The sequence below is a fragment of the Alosa alosa genome, chromosome 9 (assembly GCF_017589495.1).
Source record: "Alosa alosa isolate M-15738 ecotype Scorff River chromosome 9, AALO_Geno_1.1, whole genome shotgun sequence".
In the NCBI taxonomy this organism is placed as follows: Eukaryota; Metazoa; Chordata; class Actinopteri; order Clupeiformes; family Clupeidae; genus Alosa; species Alosa alosa.
The window spans coordinates 8,353,330-8,365,961 of NC_063197.1; the positions used below are offsets into that span (position 1 = coordinate 8,353,330).

The following is a 12,632-nucleotide window of genomic DNA, read 5'->3' on the forward strand; positions in this document are numbered from 1 at the left end:
TAAAAAAATGTCTGGACTGAATAACTACAATATTTTGTCAGGAGGAAGTTATCTAGTTCAAAGCAGCCATCTAACTCTAACTGATTCTAAGTATGTAATGTATGTGAATAAATCAACCACAATCACAATCAACAGAATTGTGATGTGTTTTCTTTGCAAAATTTTGACAGAGGTATAAAAAAACAATATGCATCTTGTCTATCTTTTTCTCAAAGCTCCCCACTCAAGAAGCTCAGCAGAAGTGCCAAAGAGTTCAAAAAAGAGCTTAAACCCTGTAAGGATCACAACTGTGTCGTGTTTTCCACTAAATGCACTTAATTTAAACAAAGACATTTCTTTACATTTAATTAAATAGAACAGACGTATCCCAAAGCAAACAGAGTAAGCGTTCCTGGAGCACTGCACGATTCATTAGCTTGTTTTGGCACAAGAGCAGTCCGCATGACATAAGAATAATTAAATGTTTTCATTACTATTAATTGTTCGCGGCAGAACTAGGCCACATCGTTTACACAGCTTCATCCTCAAGAAAGCAAACGCATTTTGCGCTGAACCTTGCATTACCTTCCATTACTTAAGCAATCTTAACTTCAGATCATTTCCCAGCACTGATAAAGTCCCAGTGCTGAGCAGCTGGTAAGCATGTCAATAAAAGAATTAGGCATAAAATTAGAAAGTAATCAAACCTCTTCGTATGGATCTGTTCTTAAGCTGATAATCACCTCCTATTTGGCGCAAGCCTCTGAAAATCAGCCCCATCATTTAATTGCTCTTGTTAATCAAGCTTTAACTTTAATTGTTGACAGGAGATCCTTTCGGAAGGACTTCACTTTAAAAACAAACCCCTTCAAATCTCCTCCCCAATCTGGGGTGGCAAACATCTTGAACATTAAGGACAGTGGTGGGCACTAAGTGAGACAACATTACAAAACTGTAATCTCGCTTCTTCAGGCCGCAAACACTCTCGCAAGCTGCTCTAGTTTGGCTCGTTAGAAACGGCCCCTTGTCCTCGGGAGTGACTTGAGCATCGGGAGATATTTTTATGTATGAAAAAAGCTGTGTGCGAGGAGATATGACACACATCAAACACAAGTGGCTATCACACGAGTGCAGACGGCATGTCGACGGAAACCAGTGGTTTCAAGGCTACGGACAGGGACGATCGTGAGAAGGTCAACACGTCTTTGCCTCTCAGTAGTGTGACAGAGAACTTGTGATGTGTGCAGCTCAGGATCTCTAGCACAAGAATAACCTCTCATGACCTCTCTGTTTCATAATAACACTTCATTACACTATAAATGCATGCATGGGACACTGAATACACGCATGCAAGGTTGAAGGAAGTCTTCCTTTAGAGACATAAAATCATACGTTCTCCTAATAAAGAGAGGCTGCCATCATATTGCTCTGACATGGTTCAATCACAGTGTTTACACCATCTGATGAGAGAGGCAGACACAGAGTGGATTGAAGACAAGTGACAGGCTAGGTAGCTAGCCCCGGGGCCTAGGTAGTGCTAGCGCGAGCTGCGGCTGTGCTGCCCTGGTGTGACTGGCACTGAGCGAAAAGGTAATGAGATTACCCCACCACGCTATCATTAAAGGCGAGTATATCGCTCCTCACAGCTATGGAAAATCCTATTAAGGTCTACCTTCCTCTGCCACTCTGCCATGACTTGGGCTGCTGCTGGAAAATAATGTGCATGCGCGTGCTTGTGCGCGTGAGAGTGTGTGTGTGTGAGAGTGTGTGGGTGTGTGTGTGTGTGTGTGTTTGCATGCAAGCTTGGAAATGTTTAATCTCACAAAAATAGCAGTCAAGCAGTGGCCACGGGAAGACAAAGGTACGTCCTTCGCCTTCTCGCCGAGGCGATAACAAAACTGGAACACTCTCTGGGTCTCACACACACACACACACACACACACACACACACACACACACACACACACACACACACACACACACACACACGAGGATGTGTATTATGACTGTTTGTGATTTGTGTGTTACCCCTCAGTCACATTAGCTACAATAGACAGCGACAAAGCGGCAGGCTGCCATTCATTTTCAATGGGAGTGGCCGTTTGCCAGCAAGGCGGGGCCAAAATAGACAAAAAGTCTATTTTATGCAAATGCTGAGCGATGTGACAAAGCGACTGCCAATCGGAGTGAAGGTGACATGACGTTTGTTGCTTGAAAGTTAACTCGAAAACTAGGGGTGCACCGATCCGATATTAGGATCGGATATCGCCCTGATATTGACAAAATAGCTAGATCGGGGATCGGAAAAACAAGCAGATCCATGGGCCAACAGCTCGGTGAGTTGCACAGTTTTGAAAACGAACTTTAGGGGTTGTTTTAAGGACATGTTCGTGCATGCCTGTAGCCAGCCACACTGAAGCAGTCAAAAGCGATTCTAAACGAGTCAGAAAGTCGAGACAGGACCCATCGTCAACATTTCTGTGTCCACCACTCTAGTTCATCAAAAACAAACCAGAAAAGGGACTCAAAGTGCTAAATACCGCAATTATCCTGTAAGTCAGGCCTGATGCCTTTAGTCTTTTCCACATGGTAGTTTATTAATTTAACTATGGTATCAGATCGGTATCAGTTATGATACACAAAACCCAGGCATCGGAATCAGTATTGAGACTGAAAAAATTGGATCGGTGCATCCCTATCGAAAACTTTATCCAAGATGGCAAAGCTAACTCATAGAAGGTAAGTTCAGGGTTTGTGGCCTTATATTTTGCAATACCTAGCGAGAAATATGAAAAAGTAAAAAGTCAGGTTTTGTAACCAAAAACTACATCTGAAGCACAGCCTGGTTTACAGCCTTCTCAACGGCAAGTTGGTGGAGTTGTCGCTGTCTTTTAAAGCTAATGTGACATGTAGGGTTACTTTGCATGTGCTACATATAATAGTCTTATAATATACAAGGGCCTGTTGTTGTTCTCTTCAAGGACATCAGTCAAGGATATGGGTATTTCCCTTCTGCCCTGTCACTTTTTTATCTCAAGAAGCCACCGGCGCTGTTCTTTCTCTTTCATGGATGCACAAATAATGCGTTGATCTCTGATTTATCAACATTGATCACTAGGTCTCCTATAGTGGGTTACTGCATATTAACACATCTGCACAGACATGGCAAGAGAGAGCGAGAGAGAGCGAGAGAGTGAGAGAGTCAGTGAGTTCAAATGTTTCAGTCCCTTTCAGTCCCATAGCACTCCGTGTTACTCATCGAGCAAATAAAAGGCTCAAGAAGCTTTGAATTTACATTAGTAGATTCTTTGACCAAACATGGAGCCAGACACCTAACCTACCAAAGCACACAGTGTGCTTCACCCTCCACTGTGAAAGGAGTGGCCATATTTCACAGAAAAAGAAATCTATGACTAAAACAACACCATGCCATACGCATGTCCCACGCAAAGTCCATCTAAGGAATATTGAACAGTATCTTGAACTAAAGCACGGATAAAATAAAAAAAAAGTAATTGCAAATTCAGGCCATTCTTAAAAATGTTTTTGTTTGCAGTAACAGCCAAAAAAAATAAAAAATGGGTCGGTAGGTAGGTCAATATTTTTTTTCAAGATTCAAAGTAAAAAAAAAAGTACAATTTTGGTCATGGTGATTATGTAGGAATGAATTTACACAAATGTGCATATCGTGACGTAACTGACTGGGTCTTCAACCCGTGCCTTCAGGCAGCACCATTGCAAACCTCATTCTGATGCAGGTTATATAGACCAGCCTTTCTCAAACTTCTTTGACCTGAGGTCCGGTCATGGCAGACTTTTGGGTCATAGGGCTCATCTACATGTACCCAGAAAGAAGGCTACAATAGCTCTTGCCACGTTATATTGAAATTTGACTATGCAATACTCAATGCTATACAGTGTATTATACAGTCTCTGCTCTGTTTCTAAGGAAGTTCCAAAAAAAAAACAACGCCGTTCTATTAAGTTTTAAGTTAAATAAATAAATAGCCTTCCAACAGGTTGAAGCGGAGCTTTGATACCAACGCTATCGATTAGTTTCAGTTTCTCAAGCAGACGCCAGCATTGAATGAATGCTCATACCACCACTTAATTGTAGGGCTCCATGTTTAATGACATCGATAGCAGAAACGCGTTTGTTTTTTTTTTTCGCCCATCCGCTGGGTTTCTTGATCAACTGCGCAGCAAATTATCAGATGAAGCACCGGGCCTAATTTCACTCCACGACTCCAGCGGACAAGCAGTCTCCATGTTGCGGACCCATATTTTTGAGAAATGCTGAATAGACCACAACCAATTTCAATACTCCGACACGGTCACCGTTAGACTAGGGGAGCAGGGATGAGAAAAGATCTGGCCACAGTTCTTCCAGAACTTCGTGCCAAGTAAAAGCGTTATCAGTTTGTGTGAATGAAACGGCGTAGGCCATAGTGTGACATCGTAAAACCAATGGTGTAGAGATGACGCCACAGGTTTTTTTAAGTGAGCCAGGTTTTGCATGTAGGCAATTTATATTCACAATACGTGGGCCTACTAAAATAAATATTATTTTATTGCATTTGTATTGGTTGTTTAGAGTAAAAAAAAAAAACAATCGGTCGGTATTAACATAAGTTTTACAACCGCAAGTCGGTCGGACTAAAAGGGGAAAAAATAAATATTTGGGTCGGTTCTAAATTGACAGGGTCGGTCGGGTTACGGCAAACGAAAATATTTTTAAGGGTGGCCTCAGTAGTATTGAAGTATCCATGGCACTAGGCACAAGAGACAGAAACATTACAGGGCAGCCCTGTGGATAGAAGCTGAAGCTGAAAGTTCAAGCCAAGAGCCACAGACTCTTAGCTAATAGTCTATTGCTGGCAGCCACTTTAAGTCTTCTGTCAACATTTTTCTCATACACAGTCCCCAATCAGGAATCCAAATCTTAATATGGATATAACCTTAACAAATTACTGTAACCTCAACTGTGTATAAACACTTATATTAAACACTTATATTACCAGACAAACATAGATTGTTATAATTGTCAGTTGTAACTTGAAAAATGAATAGCTATAAAAATAAAAGTTGAATACAAAAATTGACATTTAAACTTTAAAGAAGCTTAAACGTTCATCTAAAGATAGAATTAAACACACTGTTGCATCTCCATCTTTGGGACATGCTTAAAGTGTGCTTAAAGAGCATTTGTCCCATAGAAGAGGTGAAGAAAGACACACCACACACAAATCCTCTTCACATGCCAACGTTTACTACACCAAACATGTCTAAAGATGATATGAATTCAATGATGATTCAAACATCCTTCGAAACACACTTTTGCTTTGTCTTTGCCCTTACAATGAGTGCTATTCTCTACTGATCAAGAGACTGCCAAGTAAGTGGGTGAAAGATTTGCAAACACAAATTACGTCACTGGGCAATCCACACAGACAGAAATCCTTCATTGAAAGATCTGACAATCCCTTGACTGCCCCTGATGCACGGTTCATCAAAGATTCATATTCCAATACAGCTGAAAAATGCACGAGACACACTTGTAACGTATGAATATCTATAATGGCGCTAGTCCGGCCCAAACACAGAACAGACGGGAAAACTATGCTGTTCAGCAAGGCATTGATCTCACTAATCAGGACAACGGTGTCTCATCTCTCAACTCTCTCTTGCTTTCTTTCTCTTTCATGGATGCACAAATAATGCGTTGATCTCTGATTTATCAACATTGATCACTAGGTCTCCTATTCTGGGTTACTGATATTAACACATCTGCACACACACATGGCAAGAGAGAACGAGAGAGAGAGTGAGAGAGGTCAGTGAGTTCAAATGTTTCAGTCCCATAGCACTCCATGTTACTCATCAAGCAAATAAGAGACGCTCAACAGGCGGGAAAAACAAAACAGAAATTTAGCATGTCATCCCATCGATGGGTTGCGTGATCGGTGTGACATTGAGATTATGGGCAGTGTAATAAATGGACCACACTGACAAGGGGGATGACTCCCATCGCATCTCCATGACAAGCAGCCTACCCTCCTCCGTCAACAGCCAATGAGCAGTGTTGTTCTGCATCGGAGCATTAACCAATATCAACTAGAGGCTCCTGTTCCAACAAGACGTTTCAATACTGTATCGCTGACTGGACTCTCAAGAGGTGACCCACTTTGTCACAAGTCAAAAAAACTACAACAAAGCGCCCTAAGGTATGTGAACAAGTCATACAGCTGTTTAAATCTCAGGTGACAGAGTTCAACAAACCCATAAACGAACAAAGCGCTAACGAGCACCTAGCCTGACCCATTTTCACTGGCTACTTCCAACGGCTACCTCCACTTCCTCCCTGCTCGCACCCTGCCCGCCGCACGAGCGGAATAAGCCAAGAGGAAGGTAGTGTGATACTCACAGCATCCCAGGTCTCTGCAGACGAGTGGAGAGGGAGCTGGAAGTCCACGGACACAGAGAGAGAGAGAAAGAGGGAATCAGTGTGTAGCCTTCAGCGTGGCTTATGCTGCAGCTAAAATGACTCACATCCCCTCATCCACCCTCTCAGCAACCATGTGGAGGTAAACATTTCCAAATATGGAGAAAAAATGGAGTAAAAAAGATTGGGGCAAAATCGATTCAGCTTGCTATCTGCCTGGAATGCCACTTTTCAGCTCGCCAGAGTCACTGAGGAGCCAAATATGTGGTTCATACCGTTCGCAGGGAATAACAATGATAATTGCGGAAAGCTATTCAAGAGGAAGTCTGTCTTAAGACTAAAGTCTATGCTCAGACGCTTGGCTCAGTAATCAGGGCCAACCAGACTGTGTGAGACTTGTCACAAAAGTTGGGCAACGCTGTGTGATAATAACATCGGACAAATAGATATTTCCATAGAAATATCCCACAGATATTTAACAGGGCCGTTTCACAAAGCACACACAAACTACTGTGCACGTCCGAGGGGATACATTTTCAAGATAAATAGCATGTATGGTCAAATACATATTCAAATAGAAATCTGCTCACACACACACACAAAGAGAGAGAAAGAAAGAGAGACGGAGAGCTAAATGTGATAGCTCACTTTCTTCTTTCACAACCACACTGAGATTTTCCCTGTAACTCCTGCTTAGGGAGTAGTCTGCTGGGACAGCCCAAATATGGAGAATGCTTGTGCAGTCATCAATCAGCAGTGCTCTCAGAGGGCTATTAGCATACCTTTTCATCAAGAAACCACATGCTCTGCCCAGCTTCTCGTGTTTATGTCTGAGAGGCAGAGAAAGAGAGAGTCTGGCATCTAAAAAACCTATAGCTGCTGGCTATGCAAGATTTTTTATCACAGGCCACTTAGAACAACACAAGAAATGCAAGTATGTGAGTGGGGTGGCAGAGACTTGGCAGGGAGTGAAGAGGAATCTAATGCACACACCCATAAACATGCGTTAACACCTGGGAGTAAACACACTGAGGGCCAGGCCTGTCTGAAAATAGGAAATGATGTAACGCAATTAATTTTCCCACCAATGCCAATATAGACACACATTCATGCTACAAATATGACAACATCGTGAATGAACATATATTTGGTGAGTGAACCCCACCCCCACCCCACACACACACACACAGATGACAACATCACCACCAACTAGAGCTACAAGTGATGTCAGCCGTTCTTCTCAATTGCCACCAGCTACCACATAGTCCATCCCGTGTCCTCAACATATTGCATTTTACTCATAGGATCACAGCAGACATGGATTCCCTGTGAGGCCGTCCCAAGACAACCCTTGTAGATAACTCTCTATGGAGCAATGTAATCAATGTATAACATAATAAAAGACTAACACAACAAGCCTTGGGTTAATGCCATCGTGACCCCAATTGAGTCAGTTTTACTGAACCGCTGCTTTAAGATTGACAGTTTCTGTTGCTGAAATGCCATACATCCCCTGGGGATCAATAAAGTATCTATCTATCTATCTACATTCTTTAAGCTATGTTTTGGACTTCAGCGAGCAACTTAAACCTTTTGATGGCTGAGAAACAAATTGAGAGAGAGGTTACAATCAGTGCACAGTGAGAGGACAACAGAAAGAGACATGCAAAAAACATGAACTTCTAACGACTGTTCCCTATTTTATTTTATTTTTTGTTTGCAGTTCTTTGAGGGCAGACACATTGCACCAGCCCCTCCATCATGTGAGGTGAGGACAGGCTCTTGACTGAATGAGTGAGTGCTGATAACTGAGCTTCACACCCACCAACAACGGCCTTATGACTCACCCCACACTGTTTAGCTAAACATATAAGGCAACAGAGAGGACACTACTAGACAGACAGCAACCAGGGAGAGAGAGAGAGTGCAGTTAGTTAAAAACCCCTTCAAAATGGACTTCTTCATGAGGAAATCACAACAAAGAATCACAAAAAACCAAGGAAACAGCTTGACGATGTTTTGCTAAATCTGACCGTGAAAACTAAACTAAATGTAGCTACTACATTTGCAAGGCCATGCTACTCATTCATGATACAGTCCTCACTCTGGTGTATATTGGTCTAAGCCTCCACAGAAATTGTTGGACATTTAGATATAACTATTGACTGCATCAAGCAACAGAGAATGCTCATGCAACACAAAGGAATGCTACTATTAGCTCATATAATAGACCTACCACATTAACAGATGTAGAAGTATTCCCACATAAAAGAGGCATACCCTGAACATCGCCCAGGAGAAACAGGTGCACCTGTTTTAAGAGTGCTTTCGTTCTGGAGCTACAACACTTGCTCACACCTGAAACCACCAAGGAGGCCTTCAAGGTAATAATAACCCATTTAGTAGAAGGTTAAACGGTGTCACATAGAGTGACTTCTTGTGATTACAAAAATGTAATTAAACATTTCCCTGAACACTCCCTATGTGCAAGACTGGTCAAGGGACATGCTTAAACCCACATCCAGAAGGCTGGGCTGATAGCTCGATATGACAGCCTGGCATAAGAAGTCCTAGACCTGAACAGTTACAGGATATGTGAAGGAGGTAACCAGTACAACTTCGTCCCCACAGACTGCTCATATATAATAGCCCGTGCTTGGATGTTAAAAACTGCTCTCTGCCAACACCAAATCAGTTATTCCACTGATTTAAACATTGTTTTTTAAAACACAGACGTTAACTGCTGAGCGTGCCGATAGCTAACAAATTAAATAATAATATATTTTATTTCTATCACGCTTTTAAAGCAGTTGTCCTAAAATTGCTACCTTGTATAACCACACTTTCCACACACACAAGCACTGAAGAGATTGATCTATTTGGAAATCAGTTGGTAATTTAAATTTTAAAACACACCTTCTTCGTTCAATGTTCTGTCGGGGCAGCTCTGGTATTCCGTCACTGCTTCACCGGGACCTTTCGGATGCTCATCCACAGGGTAGAACTGAAACCAAAAATAATTAGACATTCAGTGACATTTTACTCCGTGCATCCAATTGTTTACTCAAAACTTACAAAAACTCATCAGTTGCTTGCAAAGGGTCCTTACAACTCAAGTTTGTGACACTGAGACGCAGTGCAACAAAGTGACTCAATAACCACAACTGCAAACAGGATATTACAGTCAGTGCATTAAACTTATGACCCCACTGCAAAACCAGGGTCAGATATGATTGTCTAAAAATACTCCCTCCATTACTCAGGTCCATGTCTGATCGCTGCACTACACTATGTGTTCATTTGCACATGTGTCCGTTTGTTTGTTTGTTTGTCTGACTCTTTGTTTTGTTTGTTGAGAATTGATGATCCACTGGTTCATGCAACATGCAAATGTCTCCTCTCTGGGACTCAGAGATGAGATAAGAACGCAAAACATTGATAAAAGCCTCACCCAGACCCCATCCTATACCCAAACCTGCATTTTGAGAAGCAAAGATCAGCACCCTACTCGAACCTGGGGTTCTGGGTAACAAGAAGGCTAACAGGCTCAGAGGCCATGAGTGCAGGTATCAGTCACTCTCTGGCGCATCACTTAAAACGTTAGGAAGAATAGCTACCCCTATGCTCTGTGTCCAATGACACACACACACACACACACCAGGGTTGTGCAAAGTTCCAGAATTGAATTGAAACTGGCTATTAAATTCCAATTCAATTCTTGAATTTCACTTGCATTTCAATTGAGGTAGCAAACAGGAAGCAGAATTGCAATTTGAATTTTGCACAACCCTGACACACACACACAATCGGACCTCCTGTGCAGCCTCCACCGTAGAAGATTCTGGAAAGGATGGGAGCCTGTGGGGCCCACAATCCTCTCCGGTTCAGAACTATCAAGGTGCCGTCCCACTTTCTCCCAAACCTACAGGGTTTTCGGTGGTTCACTGACTAAGGCGGATAAGTTAACTCAGACTAAATGGCAAACTTCTAATAGAGGGGTCTGACAGCTTCATTCTCCGAACAAAACAAAGCCATACAGGGTTTTTCTTTCTAAGGGCTTTAGGCCTGAGGTTCAAGTTAACTCATCAATGTCAGTCATAGGCCTATTAATAATATCTGATCCATATTCTCTTCTCTTATTGCAGGAGTGGACACCTGTGTGTCCTATGGAACATGTAAACTTGTCATCTATATGATGGATAAAAAGTAATGACCACAACGTTCGTCAACAATTTATTTGCTGACAGGTTCTTCCTAAACACAGTCTGTAAACATGCAATACAAATGAAATATTATAAACATTTGCAGTACCTACCAGGTGTTCTGTGTTAAGCAACCATGTTGGTTATGAGAAGGCATAGTTAATATTCCTAAAAAAAGGATAACATCGGCACCACAGAGATTCAAGTGTCTCTCGCTGAAAGAAGATAGGCTCAAAGGCAAGACTCAACTTTTAACTTGCATCTGAGTGCGGCTGTCAAATATGTCTTTTTAGCTGGAGGTTTTAAAGACAGCCGGGGCTAATGCTGCTTGAGTTTAAAAATGTGGGGGTGACAGAGAAATTCAGTTTGATGATTGAGCTCACAAGAAGCCTTGATGTTATTGATTTGAAATTCATATCAAAGCGAAAGTCTGAATATCTTTCCTGCGGGGTAGCTGATTAATATTTCAGCGCATTAACCAGACTTGAGACGAACAATGTCTATAGTCTAGGCGTGTTTGCCCACTTGTGGTATAGTATTTATTTTCAATAGGCCACTGTTTAAGTGAGCACACGGTTGGCTCCCTGGATATAGATTTAATTTGTGCAAGGACAGTCATTTTAACACCCTCTGATTTTCAGATCACTGGCAGTGAGAATGCCAGTTTTCATGTTGATAAGAAATGAGCTTCAGTCTACAGACTACAGACTTGTGAACATATGCTAAAAACATTAGGGGAAAAAAACTGCTACTGAATAATAGTGAAATAGCAATTGAATGAAAGTGTCATTCTTCTCACAGCATAACATGAATAACATGGTCGATGTAATGCATCTGTCAGTTAAGCAACGTATTGCACAACAAACTGGTCAGACAATAGCCTATGAATGGAAACCTATGCTGAGATACGTCTATATGCCGTAGGAATGTATGATATAGGCGAAGACATTCCAGTCTACATTGGACTAAAATACAGAACAGAATGCTGCTAACAGAATTCCCCTGTTGACAAGCTGAGAAAAGTAACACTGACTGAGATGGCCATACGCTAGCCTATCAGATATCTTATTGCCTGGGCTTGCACTGGCAGGACCATCCACTTCAACTACTTCCGCATTTTTGATGGTTTTACCGAGTCATAGCACACGTACCGTTTCACAAATCATGGCCATTAAACCATTCAACAGAGAAGTCCCTGCGCCTATGCTAGGAAGCTAGTCTGAGCAACAATGTACCAACTTTAGCAAACAGGACAGACAACAGTTTAAAGTAGCCTACGCTTTAGAAACTCTGCGGGAGAAAAACATCATGTAGGCTACCCCTTTTCCGGAGCAAGCCCACGCCCTCAGTTTCAATGCCGAACTACAGTAGAACTCGTTCACCTTCGCGAATAAACATTATCTTCAAGAATACCCCAGTTTTGTTGTAGAGTTCATGCACAAAGACAATATATAACACAACATTGGTACAGGCCTATGACAAAAATCTACCACCGAAGCAATAGTGGGAGAAGTCCGTGGCAGCCTTTTCGTTTCTCTTACCTCGCTTTCTAAGAATGAGAGTTTCAAATCCCACATAAAGTGAAACTTCTTTTTCCCCAAATCTGGGAGAGCAGCAGGCAGTGACGTCACAGTGCAAAATTCCAGCCGCCAGTTAGTCAGTCCAGAAATTTGCCCATGTATGGCAGTAACGTTATAGCCCTGTTGTGTTGCAATCTCTTCCTCATAACATGTATTTGTGTTATTATGCAGTGTAGCCTAATAGCTGAACAGCCAACGTGGTCGTACTTTTAAAGGAGAGGTGCATCCATTTTTCTGTGAGTGATTGTAACAACATCTTTGTTTGCTAAATAGTCTAATGAATATTTGGCTATTAACGTTAGAGTATTCTGGCCCCATGTCTTTAACTCACAACTGAATCCACGTGGTCAGCATGCATTTAAAATAGAAATGTTAAAACATTTTTATTTTTAATGTAGGCTATTATATTACTGAGGCTATGAACAAGGT

General features: G+C 41.9%; 1 protein-coding gene across 4 annotated transcripts in view; it reads right to left on the minus strand.

Moving 5' to 3' along the window:
• LOC125300311 (LIM domain containing preferred translocation partner in lipoma) overlaps nucleotides 1-12,352 on the minus strand; it is a 198,350-nt gene extending 185,998 nt beyond the window's left edge. Inside the window, exons 1-3 of one of the 4 annotated variants that reach the window (XM_048252090.1) lie at nucleotides 12,165-12,352; nucleotides 9,338-9,425; nucleotides 6,404-6,439 (exon numbers count right to left, since the gene is read on the minus strand). The gene's annotated coding sequence lies outside the window, so the exon portion shown is untranslated. Of the gene's footprint in view, nucleotides 1-686; nucleotides 889-6,403; nucleotides 6,440-9,337; nucleotides 9,426-10,736; nucleotides 11,048-12,164 lie in introns of those variants that run through there. The other 3 variants (XM_048252088.1, XM_048252089.1, XM_048252091.1) reach the window with 3 other exon arrangements.
• Nucleotides 12,353-12,632: the final 280 nt, after the last annotated feature.